General features: G+C 34.9%; 1 pseudogene; it reads left to right on the forward strand.

Annotated features, from left to right (window-relative positions):
- Positions 1 to 253: 253 nt before the first annotated feature.
- LOC121041345 (platelet-activating factor acetylhydrolase IB subunit alpha2-like) lies at positions 254 to 945 on the forward strand (annotated as a pseudogene).
- Positions 946 to 14,223: the final 13,278 nt, after the last annotated feature.

Consider the following 14,223-nt stretch of genomic DNA (forward strand, 5'->3'; position numbering starts at 1 on the left):
TAGAAAAATAAATAAATAAATAAAGCAAACTTAAAGCATTTAATGAAGCATATTTGCACAAAAAAAAAAAAAAAAAAAAAAAAAGTCCAAGAAAAGTTGCCTTTGCTGTCATGGTCAAGAGGAGAGGAGAAGCAGCTCCGGCTGGTATTTGGCCCAAGGGAAGGCACATTGGAGCAGGGCCCCTGGGACCCATTGAGCTACAGATGCACCACCCACGGATGTCTCAACCATTAAAGGCCCACATGTACCATCTGCCTGAGTGTAGAATGAGCCAAGGAGACTCAAACCCAGAAGCTATTCCACATACAGCAGAAGACATTTAAGGGGATAACAGATGGATGTCTCGACACAACGGATTTGTCCTGGACTGTAAAGACAGTGAACCTGTTGTATTGCTTGTGGGGGACTCCATGGTGCAGTTAATAAGCAATAAACAATATGGCATTTTCCCCCCACTTCATGCACTGAATTTTGGAATTGGCGGAGATACAATAAGAAATGTTTTATGAAGGTTAAAGAATGAAGAACTGGAGAATATTAAACCAAAGGTCATTGTTGTCTGGGAAGAAACAAACAACCAAGAAAATATGGCAGAAGTGGCAGGGGGAATTGAGACCATCATACAATCTATCAAAACAAGGAAGCTTCGGACTAAAATCATTGCACTGGGTTTGTTACTTCTAGGTGAGAAGCCCCACCCTTTGAGGCAAAAGAACACAAGGGTGAACCAGCAACTTAAGGTTTCCCTGCCTAAGCTTGCCAATGTTCAACTCCTAGGTACTGATGGGAGCTTCATGAATTTGGATTGTGCCATCTCCTGCCACGACGTGTTTTATCTTCTGCATCTCACAGGAGGGGGCTATGCAGAGTTCTGCAAACCACTGCATGGACTGATCATGCAATTGTTAGAGGACACCCCAGGAGAATCAAACCACCATTGCCTGACTAGCTCCTATCAGTGTCAGTAGCACCCCAGCTTCCTTAGGTCAGTTATATCACTGACACTAAATCCTCTTTCTTAAGGCACTTTCTGTTGTAGAATATTCCTGGATGTTAATTTCTAGTGTTTGAAGGGGAGGAAGGATTTAGATTGGTCCTGTACATAGAAGGTTTATTTGACACAGAAGAAAAATCCGTCAAGGAAGATTGTTACTTAAATTAGTTTGAAACAAGAAGGGAACTTTTTAGTTGTATGCATGATACATTCATTGAATTATCACTGTTTTTCTTAGGACAACATCAAGCTAAGTATTGAACAAATGAAGATTGTTATCTTAGCCGCTCTTTCTATAGATTATGTCATATATAGTTATGATCAGCATCCTACCTATTTGGCTTTAAAACAGATGGTTTTTCCAGTTATTAAGGTTCATAATTTAGCTTTTTGTTTTCATTTTGCTTTATTCATATGTATTCACAACATATTCTTAATGTACAGCAGTAGATTGAACATGCTTGTCACTCAAATATGAGAAATGTAGTTACAAATGAATTTGTTCCACTCTCTTAGTCTTTCCCATGTTTAACAGTGGAAGATAGGTTTTACCCAATTTGGAGGACCCTATGAAAGGTATTATTTTAATGCTGCTGAATATCATGTCTATAATAGAACCATGCATACACCCATTTCTTCTTGTCTTCCCCTCCTTTTTTAAACACATTTTTGACTTAGGAGCTCTGTAGCTGAAAGTAGAAGTCCTAGCCAATTACTCTAATAATGATATTACTGAAGTGTAACTCATTCTTGCATGGTGTTCTGTGCATAGAGAGTCTAGGGTAGTGCTGTCCATATTCAGAGTTCTGGTTTGGTTTGGTTTGTTTTCCCCTTAAAATGTATTAGTTACAGTTTCTTTAAAAAGAAAAAAGAAAACAATTCTATTTCCCATTCCATAAACTCTGACATTATTCCAAGTTTCATAGTATCTTAAGGTCTATATTTTTTTGGCTTAGTTTTAAAATTATGTCAGTCCAGAAAAGTTTGGACATTTCTCGTGGGGAAACAAATGGAGCTGCTCTTCAGAATTGACATTCTACTTTGATCCCACCATTTTAGTGAAAAAGAGCTAGGTTTGTTTAACTTTAAGCTTCTCCTTAATGTATTTTCAACTGAGAATTTCTTTCAAGAGAGCTCTTTATAATCTTAACGGTTTGCTTGAGCTACAAGAACTGACATTTAAAAAATAATGGGAAAACACATGGTTTATTGTTCAGTATACTTATGGAATATGCAAAAACTGGATCTACAAACAAATATTGTAAACCAGACCAAGTGGGTACTGAAGTAATGTATTAAAATATGCTCTACACTAATTCCGATTAACGTGCAAGTTCAATAACTAAGGCATATGTTTTATGTTCTGTTTGCAAGGCGAATGTCAGTGCTTTTTTGTGTTGGAGGGAGGTTACTGATTTGTGTAGGGACAAATTCTCCTGATTGAGAAAGATAGAACTTGGGCTGATATTTTTCTTGTAAAGCCTCTTATTAGGAATATTTTTGGTCTTTTTTTTTTTTCTTTTTGATACATTTCTGAAAGTATCAGGTCTTCATTACCAACAGAAAATACAATGATATTTACTAAACTTGCTTACTACATTAAAATTTCCTTTCTGAGAAAAAACAAACCTCTTTTCTTTAAGTTTTATTTTTATTTATTTTGAGAGAGAGATAGAGAGTAAGCAGGGGAGAGGCAGAGAGAGAGGGAGACAAGAATCCCAAGCAGGCTCTGCACTGTCAGCGCAGAGTCTGATGCAGGGCTCACACTCAAGAACTGGGAGATCATGACCTGAGTCAGAGTCATATGCTTAACTGACTGAGCCACCCAGGCACCCCTTAAATCAGTATTTCAATTACACATTTTCTTTCTTGTTTATACTTTCTTTCTTCCTGTATATATTTCCTCTTTACTATTTTGAACTCATGAATAATGGAATTTAAAGCTGATCTTTTATTTATATATTTTTTCCTGAACTAATAGTTATCTTTCTGAACTAATTCTTAAAAAATTTAAGCTAATCTTTATCTTTATGAAACAATATCATTTTGGCATGTTCAAAAAGATAGATGTAACTCACCTACTTTTTTTATAATTACCCTGTAATTAAGCAACTTAAAATATTAATAAAACTCAAAAAAACTTGCAAATTATCATTGGAAAAAGAAATGTCTATATCTGAGAGAGTTCCTCCATAGATACAGAAGTATTATCAATAACTTAATAATTGTATTATATTTAACTGATCCTAGTCACAACTATCCACTCTTTCACACAGAAGTTTTTGAGTATGGTGAAATATATTATTCTAAAGTTTCTGTTTATATACCCATTATCCCTGGTGGTAAATGGGTCACCATTTTCATTCTTGTAATTAAGGCTTCTTTGAAAAAAAAAAGTCTAATATCTATGCCAACTAAGTAGAAGAAAAACTCAGGGAAATAAAAATCAAAACTACAATGAGATATGACTTCACACCAGTCAGAATGGCTAAAATTAACATCAAGGAAAACAACAGGTGTTGGTAAGAATGCCAAGAAAGGGGAACCCTCTTAAACTTTTGGTGGGAATGCAAACTCATGCATCCTCTCTGGAAAACAGTATGGAGATTCTTCAAAAAGTTAAAAATAAAACTACACATTGATCCAACAATTACACTACTAGGTACCCAAAGGATACAAAAATACTGATTTAAAGGGATACATGCACCCTGATGTTTATATTAGCATTATCAACAGTAGTCAAATTATGGAAAGAGCCCAAAGCCCATGAACTTATGAATGGATAAAAAAGAAGTGATATATATATATATATATATATATATATATATATATATATACACATACACACACACACACACACATGTAAAATGGAATATTACTCAGCCACCAGAAACATGAACTCTTTCCATTTGCAACATTGTGGATGGAGCTAGACTATATTATACTTAGTGAAATAAGTCAGTCAGAGAAATACAAATACCATATGATTTCACTTATACATGGAATTTAAGAAACAAAACAGATGACTATGGGGGAAAACAAAGAATAGAGGGAAGCAAACATTAAGAGATTCTTAACTATAGACAATAAACTGAGGGTTGCTAGAGATGAGGTGGGTGGGGGGATGGGTTAAATGGATGACAGAGGTTAAGGAGGGCACTTACTGGGGTGCCTTGGTGGCTCAGTTGGTTGAATGTCCAACTTCAGCTCAATTCATGATTCTACACTTCATGAGTTTGAGCCCGACATCAGGCTCTCTGCTGTCAACACAGAGCCTGCTTCAGATCCTCTGTCTGCCTCTCTCCTGCTCCTCCCCTCTGGCACTCTCTATCTCAAAAATAAATAAACATTAAAAAAAAGGGCACTTGTAATGAACAATAAAAACTTGAAATTTTCAACAGGTTTGTAAACTATGAATTATTATTTTCTATTTTCTTTCAAGTTACCTAATTTAATAGGGCATTAAAAATATCTATATAGCATTTTGGTATTATACAGTGATTTTCCCATGTACTTTCAAAATTTGTTTTCTCTCAATATTCAAAAATATTAAGAGAATTCTTTGGATAGTTTTAAATATATATATATGTACATATATGTGTGTGTGTGTGTGTGTGTGTGTGTGTGTGTGTGTGTGTGTGTATCATGTATATATGTCTCTTTTCAATTTTTATTTTTTAATGTTTATTTATTTTGAGAGAGAGGGGGAGAGCAGAGGCAGAGAGAGAGACTAAAGAGAGAATCCCAGGCAGGCTCTTCATTGCCAGCATGAAGCCTAATGCAGGGTTTGAACTCACTAACAGTGAGGTCATGACCTGAGACAATATCAAGAGTCAGATACTTAACCAACTGAGCCACCCCCAATCCCCTCTCACATACATAATTTTATATATATGACAGAAATAGAAGAACATATGTAAAGTTTTACAAAGGCCTTGCATTGTTGTAAAGATAGTAAATTTTATTACTAATAATGAAAATATATATAATTTTTTGATGAGTGCTGTGATTTGTAGCATGCACATTATAAAATAGTAAAGTAGTTTATAACCACCAATTTAGGTATAAAATGAAATAATAAAATATTAAAACAATATGAAATGCAAAACAAGAAGAAAAGGAACATACTGCAGGCAGAATAAATGAAACTTTTAAAAGAATATTAGATAGAAACATAAATATCTTAAGTGTGGGCTGTGGCACAGAGTGACTTTCTTCCAAACTGGATAGCATAGAAAAATGGGGAGAAATAGTAACTTCACTGTGGAGAAATCTGACAAATGCCACCCAGACAGGAAACAGGGTTAATGTCAACAGTGATAAGTCGTCCTGAAAGTATGTATGTACCCTTCATATGATATAATGAAAATAGCACTTTAACTCTATGGTCTTCCTCCTAAAAACCCCTAACTCCAGGCTAATCATGAGAAAAAAATACCAGACAATTTCAAACTGAGGGCTATAGAAAAAATACCTCACCAGTATTTCTCAAAGCAGTCAAGATGGTAAAATACAATGGAAGTTAAGAAACTGTCACAGTGAAGAGTAGCCTAAGGAAAACTGATGACTAAATATAATGTGGTAACCTGATGGGATCTTGAAAAAGAATGTGGACATTGAGTAAAACTAAGATTTATGGGATAGAAAAAGTAAAAACATTGGAATTTAATTTAAAAAAATGTAGGGGCGCCTGGGTGGCGCAGTCGGTTAAGCGTCCGACTTCAGCCAGGTCACGATCTCGCGCTCCGTGAGTTCGAGCCCTGCGTCAGGCTCTGGGCTGATGGCTCGGAGCCTGGAGCCTGTTTCCGATTCTGTGTCTCCCTCTCTCTCTGCCCCTCCCCCGTTCATGCTCTGTCTCTCTCTGTCCCAAAAATAAATAAAAACATTGGAAAAAAAATTTAAAAAAATGTGTAAGTATTAATTCATTAGTTCATTAAGTTGTGACAAATGTACCATACTAATAATACAGGATTCTAATAATAGGGAAAGCTAGATGTGGAGAGTGTGGGGATTCTTTGTACTATCATCATAATTATGCTATAAATATAAAACTATTCTAAAATAAAAACATTTATTTTAAAAATTAACACTAATTTCAGCAATGAAATTGCATGCGATAGCCAATTCCAAAATTACACGTATTCTTGTTGTTGGCTATATGAGACAATTATTGTTGATGTTTACATTTTATAGTTCAGGTAACCGAGGTACAAACATACTAACTAATCTGTCCAACCTCAAAAAACTAGTAAGCTTCTTAGAAGAGTTAAAATTTTAACTCATAGAATATGGTTTGAGAGTTTACCTTTTCAACTAGTATTTTGTATTCTCATTTATTGCACAACACACACACACACACACACACACACACACACACATTCAACAATTTCTTAGTCATTAGAATATAGCTGAAGTCAGACATAAGCTGTTGCATCAGAAGCAGGATTTAGACTAAGTCTTATATACAGTTGCAATTAAGAAAATCACATTATTACAGTGGTAAAAGATCCTCTTTAAACATGTTATTAAAACATTTACTTTAATCTGGAATGCACGGATGATTTCACCTATAAAAATAAATCAATGTAATACACCATGTTAACAGAATGAAGAACAAATTGACATCTTTTGACAAAATTCAACATTTTTAATGATAAAAATACTCTCAACAAACTAGAGATAAAAGGGAACTATCTCAAAATAATAAAAGCCATAAATGAAAAATTCATAAATCATTAGATTCAATGGCAAAGTACTGAATTATTTTCCTCTAAGATCAGAAGCAGGAGTTTAGTTATCAGTTTAGTTAATAAATAAGGATCTCTACTCTCACCACTTCTGTTGAACACAACACCAGGAGACAACCAGAGCAATTAGACCGAGAAAAAAAGTCCAAATTGGAAAGAAATAAATGATCATGAAGAAGACAAAATCTTATGTATTCAAACGCAAAGATTCTGTAACAACTGTTAAAATCAGTTCTGATTCTATACATTAGTAATGACTGATCTGAAGAAGATATTAAGAAAGCAATTTTATTTACAGTATCATCAAAAATAATAAAATACTAAAAATAAACTTAATCAAGGGGCACAAGATGTGTAACACTGAAAACTGTAAATCATTGCTAAAAGAAATCAAAGGAGACTCAAATAAATGTAAAAATCCTATGTTCATGGATTGCAACTCAGTATTATTTAATTGTCCATACTATCCAATGTGATCTACAAATTTAACGCAATCTCTATCAAAACTTCAATGTATTTTTTGTCAGAAATAGAAAAATTCCCCCTAAAATCTACATATATATCTGAAATAATCTTGAAAAAGAAGAACGAAGCTGGAGGCCTCACACTTTTTGACTTCAAAACATACTACTAAGCAACAAGAATCAAGATGGTATGGAACTGTCATAAAAATGGACACGTAAATCAATGGAACAGAGAGCCCAGAAATACACTCTTGTAGATGTGGTCAAATGATTTTTGCAAGGGGGTCAACACTACCTAATGGGGAAAGGACAGTTTCTTCAGCAAATGGTGATGGGAAAACTACATACCCATAAGCAAAAGAATGAAATTGGACTTTTACTTTCTACCATATACAAAAAACAACTCAAAACAGATTAAAGACAAGAATAAGACCAAAATTATAAGATTTCTACAAGAAAATATGGGGGGAAACTCCATATTAGATTTGGTAATGTTTTATTGACTATGACCCCAAAAGCTAAGGCCACAAAAGCAAAAGTAGACAAATGGGGGTACCTCAAACTTAAAAACTACTGTGTACCGAGAAAGAAACAAGCAACAAACTGAAAAGATAACCTACCATATAGGGAGAAATAATTCCAAATCATGTATCTGATAAGGTGTTAATATCTAGAATATATAATGAACTCATACAACTCAAAAACAAATAACCAAATGAAGAAATGGGCAAGGGCTGGAACAGACAATCCTCCAAAGAATATGTTTATGAGTAGCCAAAGAATATATATACAAGAATATATGAAAAGTTGCTCAACATCATTAATTGTAAGAGAAATACAAATGAAAACCACGAGGTATCACATAACTGCATTAGGATGGCCACTATCAAAAGAGAAAAAAATAACAAGTGTTGGTGAGTATGTAGAAAAATTGGTATGTTTTTATACTAGTGATGGGAATGTAAAATGTTGTAGCCATCATGAAAAAGAGTGTGGCGATTTCTACAATAGAACTACAGTATAATTCAACACTCCTACTTCTCAGTATATATCCAGGTAATTGAAATCAAGATCTGAAAGAGCTATCTGTGCTTACTCAGTCATTGCAGCATTAATGAAAATAGTCAAGATAAGGAAATAACCTAAATGTCCATTGACAGATGAATGGATAAAGTGAACGTGACATATACATATCACGGACTACTATGAAGCTTTAGTAAATAAGGAATTGCTGTCAAAAGCTACAACATGAAAGAACTGGAAGATATTTTGCTGAATTAAATAAGCCAGTCACAAAAGAACAAATATGGTATGATTCCACTAACACAAAGTATCTAAAGTAGCAAGAATCTTTTAAACTGAAAGTTAAAAGGTGATTGCCAAGGGCTAGAGGGTAGGGAAGGGAAGGGAAGGGAAGGAAATTAGTGTTTAATGGGTATAACGTTTCAGTTTTCCAAGATGAAAACTTCCAGAATCTGTTGCAAAAGAGTATGAATATATTCAACACTAATGAACTGTATATTTAAAGATGGTTAAGGTGGTAAATTTCATGTTATATGTTTTTAACCACAATATTAGTTATATTTACTGAAAACCTATTATTCCCTTTACGATGAGAACCTTTAGGATCTACTCTCTTAGTGACTTACAAATATACCACAGAGCAGTGCTGACTATAGCCCTCATGTATATATTACACCACCAGCATTTATTTATCTTGTAACTACAAATCTTTTGAGTCCCTATATCCAATTTCCTCAACCCCTCAACTCTTGCCTCTGGTAACCCCAAATCTGATCTATTTTTCTAAGAGTTTATTTATTTGTTTAGATTCCACGTATACGTGAGATCATACAATGGTTGTCTCTGACTTATGTCACTTAGCATAATTTCCTCAAGGTCCATTAATGTTGTCACATATGGCAGGATTTTCTTCTCTTTTTTATTTTGGTCAGTAGTATTCCCTGGGGTTCCTGGGTGGCTCAGTCAGTTATGCATCTGACTCTTGATTTCAGCTCCGATTATGATCTCAGGGTTCATGAGATTGAGTTCCCGAAACAAGCTCCCTGCTTACCGTGTGGAGCTTGCTTGGGATCCTCCCCCTTTCTCTGCCCCTCACCTGCACACATGCATGCACATCTGTGCTCTCTCTCTCTCAAAATACATAAATAAAAAATATAATTACTGTCATTAACTAATCCCATTCTCAACTCAAATGCCAACTTCTCAGAAAGATTGTCTTAAACATCCATTATAAAGTAGCCTCTCCCACTAGTCTGTCCCACGCTGTTTTATTTTCTTCCTGGTACTTACACAAGATATTTTATTTTATTTTATTTTATTTTATTTTATTTTATTTTATTTTATTTTATTATTTTATTCTATTTTATTTTATTTCATTTCTTTTCCTTTCTTTTCCTTTTTCTTTCTTTAGTTTATGCCTTTTCCTCAGAATATAATTTCCTTATAAGTAGAGATGTTTGTCTTATTTATCTCTGTATTCTCAGTATGTGACTAGTGTTTGTCATATGGTTAATTTTTCCATATATTTGTGGATTAAATGAGTTATTTTTAACCAAGAGAAAATAGAATTATCCTATTCTACTTTCCTTCACATTTTATTCAGACTGTAGATTGGCCTAACTCATTCCTCAAAGAATGCTGTAGTTTCAGTTTTTTAATATTATTTCTTTCTAGAAAAATGTAATGTCTGTGGAAAGGGTCACTTAATGGGATACTCCTAGACCCTAGGGTGTTATCTCTGTATTTAGTTGTGTGGCAGAGACTGCAAATTGCTAACCAACATTCATTCTCTTTTTTCACAGGGATCTCAACTATAATCAGTGTAGGCATACTTTGGGGTTAAAGTATTAATTCTCTAGCCTGCCTTGCAGCTAGGTGTGGCTTTGTGATTTTTTTTTCCTGCTTTAATGAGCTATAATGCGAGATGTGTTTGGTCTTTCTAAGAAGGCTTCTTAAGGAATTCCTAGTAACTTGCTAAAGTTTAAGCTTAGAAAAATGATTTTATACTCTTCTTTATTTCTAACGTAAACATTCAAAGCTACCAATTTCCTCTAAACATTAGTTTTGAAGCATCCCACAATTTTGTTATGTGTTCATTTTTTCTTAGCCACCTGCATTTCCTTATTTTTTAATATATGAAATTTATTGTGAAATTGGTTTCCATACAACACCCAGTGCTCATCCCAAAAGATGCCCTCTTCAATACCCATCACCTACCCTCCCCGCCCTCCCAACCGCTCCCCCCCCCTCTTAAACCCTCAGTTTGTTCTCAGTTATTAAGAGTCTCTTATGCTTTGGCTCTTTCCCACTCTACCCTCTTTTTTTTTTTCCTTCCCCTCTCCCATGGGTTTCTGTTAAGTTTCTCAGGATCCACATAAGAGTGAAAACATATGCATTTCCAATGCTGTGTTTGAGTAGTCACTTTTATTCAATTAACTTGCTTCTATCAAAGTAGTGCCTCCCTATAATAAAAGACATTAATCACATGTTCAATCAAATATGTAAATAATACTTTAGTGAAAAGCAACTTCATTTAAGTTATATCCAAATTGAGTGCTGTGAAAACTTCAAACCTTCATCCTGTCAGGAGGACACTAGCTATGCTAAATGGTATTTTTGTCAGTAATGAATTATGCAAAGCTAAAATAAAATTTCTAAAATTTACAAAGATAAATTTAAATTGTAATTTAAGAACATACAAGAAAAGATTAAGGGATAAGAAATATCTCTTTGCAGGTTACAGTGAGTCTGTGAGAAGATTGTAAATCTATGTATAAGTAATGCCCTGTCAAAGATTTTGTCAGTAAAATCATTTTGCCTGGAGTTTTTCTCTTGTCGAAAGTTTTTAACCAGTGTCTCCATGGCCAGTTGCTTTATTTCTTTTATTTTTATTTTTTAGCATGGCAAACTGTTAATTTTTTTTTTCTTTTTTTAATATGAAATTTATTTCTTTCAATTGCTTTCCATACAACACCCAGTGCTCCTCCCAACAGGTGCTCTCCTCAGTACCCATCACCCACCATCCCCTCCCTCCCACTCCCCATCAACCCTCAGTTTATTCTCAGTTTTTAAGAGTCTCTTATGGTTTGGCACTCTCCCTCTCTAACTTTTTTTTCCCTTCTCCTCCCCCATTGTCTTCTGTTAAGTTTCTTAGTATCCTCTTAAGAGTGAAAACATATGGTACCTGTCTTTCTCTGTATGACTTATTTCACTTAGCATAACACTCTCCATTTCCATCCACGTTACTACAAGAGGCCATTTTTCATTCTTCCTCATTGCCAAGAAGTATTCCATTGTGTATATAAACCACATTTCTTTATCCATTCATCAGTTGATGGACATTAGGCTCTTTCCATAATTTGGCTATTGTTGAAAGTGCTGCTATAAACAGTGGGGTACAAGTGCCCCTATGCATCAGTACTCCTGTATCCCTTGGGTAAATTCCTAGCAGTGCTATTGATGGGTCATAGGGTAGACCTATTTTTAATTTCTTGAGGAAGCTCCACACTGTTTTCCAGAGTAGCTGCACCAGTTTGCATTCCCACCAACAGTGCAAGAGGGTTCCAGTTTTTCCACATCCTCTCCAGCATCTATAGTCTCCTGATTCGTTCATTTTAGCCACTCTAACCGGCATGAGGTGATATCTCAGTGTGGTTTTGATTTGTATTTTCCTGATGAGGAGGGACGTTGAGCATCTTTTCATGTGCCTGTTGGCCATCTGGATGTCTTCTTTAGAAAAGTTTCTATTCATGTTTTCTGCCCATTTATTCACTGGATTATTTGTTTTTAGGGTGTGGAGTTTGGTGAGTTCTTTATTGATTTTAGATACTAGCCCTTTGTCCAATATGTCACTTGCAAATATCTTTTCCTAATCCGTTGGTTGCCTTTAGTTTTGTTGATTGTTTCCTTTTCTGTGCAGAAGCTTTTTATCTTCATGAGGTCCCAATAGTTCATTTTTGCTTTTAATTCACTTGCCCTTGGGGATGTGTGGAGTAAGAACTTGCTGTGGCTGAGGTCAGAGAGGTTTTTCCTGCTTTCTCTTCTACAGTTTTGGTGGTTTCCTGTCTCACATTCAGTTCCTTTATCCATTTTGAGTTTATTTTTGTGAATGATGTAAGAAAGTGGTCTGGTTTCATTCTTCTGCATGTTGCTGTCCAGGTCTTCAGACACCATTTGTTAAAGAGACTGTTTTTTTTCCATTGGGCAGTCTTTCCTGCTTTGTCAAAGATTAGTTGGCCATATTTTGTGGGTCCAATTCTGGAGTCTCTATTCCATTGGTCTATGTGTCTGTTTTTGTGCCAATACCATGCTGTCTGATGATTACAACTATGTAGTAGAAGCTAAAGTCTGGGATTGTGATGCCTCCCACTTTGGTCTTCTTCTTCCATATTACTTTGTCTATTTGGGGTCTTTTGTGGTTCAACACAAATTTTAGGATTGTTTGTTCTAGCTTCAAGAAGAATGCTGGTGCAATTTTGATTGGGATTGCATTGAATGTGTAGATAGCTTTGGGTAGAATTGACATTTTGACAATATTTATTCTTCCAATCCATGAGCACAGAATGTTTTCCCATTTCTTTGTATCTTCTTCAATTTCCTTTGTAAGCTTTCTATAATTTTCAGCATACAGATCTTTTACATCTTTGGTTAGGTGTATTCCTAGGTATTTTATGATTCTTGGTGCAATTTTGAATGGGATCAGTTTCTTTGTCTTTCTGTTGCTTCATTATTAGTTTATAAGAATGCAACTGATTTCTGTACATTGATTTTGTATCCTGTAACTTTGCTGAATTCATGTACCAGTTCTAGCAGACTTTTGGTGGAGTCTGTCGGGTTTTCCATGTATAATATGTCATCTGCAAAAAGTGAAAGGTTAACTTCATCTTTGCCAATTTTGATACCTTTGATTTCCTTTTGTTGTCTGATTGCTGATGCTAGAACTTCCAACACAATGTTAAACAACAGCGATGAGAGTGGACATCCCTGTTGTGTTCCTGATCTCAGGGGGAAAGCTCTCAGTTTTTCCCTGTTGAGGATGGTATTAGCTGTGGGCTTTTCATAAATGGCTTTTATGATGTTTAAGTATGTTCCTTCTATCCTGACTTTCTTGAGGATTTTTATGAAGAAGCGATGTTGAATTTTGTCAAATGCTTTTTCTGCATCAGTTAACAGGATCATATGGTTCTTATCTTTTCTTTTATTAATGTGATGTATCACATTGATTGATTTGCCAATGTTGAACAAGCCCTGCATCCCAGGAATGAATCCCACTTGATCATGGTGAATAAATATTTTTATACGCTGTTGAATTCGATTTGCTAGTGTCTTGTTGAGAATTTTCGCATCCATATTCATCAGGGATATTGGCCTGTAGTTCTCTTTTTTTACTGGGTCTCTATTTGGTTTAGGAATCAAAGTAATGCTGGCTTCATAGAATGAGTCTGGAAGTTTTCCTTCCCTTTCTATTTTTTGGAACAGCCTGAGAAGGATAGGTATTATCTCTGCTTTACATGTCTGATAGAATTCCCCAGGGAGTCCTGGACTCTTATTTGTTGGGAGATTTTTGGTAACTGATTCAATTTCTTTGCTGGTTATGGGTCTGTTCAAGCTTTCTATTTCCTCCTGATTGAGTTTTGGAAGAGTGTGGGTGTTTAGGAATTTGTCCATTTCTTCCAGGTTGTCCAATTTTTTGCCATATAATTTTTCATAGTATTGCCTGATAATTGCTTGTATCTCTGAGGGGTTGGTTGTAATAATTCCATTTTCATTCATGATTTTATCTATTTGGGTCATCTCCCTTTTCTTTTTGAGAAGCCTGGCTAGAGGTTTATCAATTTTGTTTATTTTTTCAAAAAACCAACTCTTGGTTTCGTGGATCTGCTCTACAGTTTTTTTAGATTCTATATTGTTTATTTCTGCTCTGATCTTTATTATTTCTCTTCTTCTGCTGGGTTTGGGGTGTCTTTGCTGTTCTGCTTCTATTTCCTTTAGGTGT

The sequence above is a fragment of the Herpailurus yagouaroundi genome, unplaced genomic scaffold, assembly GCF_014898765.1.
Source record: "Herpailurus yagouaroundi ecotype Mexico unplaced genomic scaffold, PumYag 29, whole genome shotgun sequence".
NCBI lineage: Eukaryota > Metazoa > Chordata > Mammalia > Carnivora > Felidae > Herpailurus > Herpailurus yagouaroundi.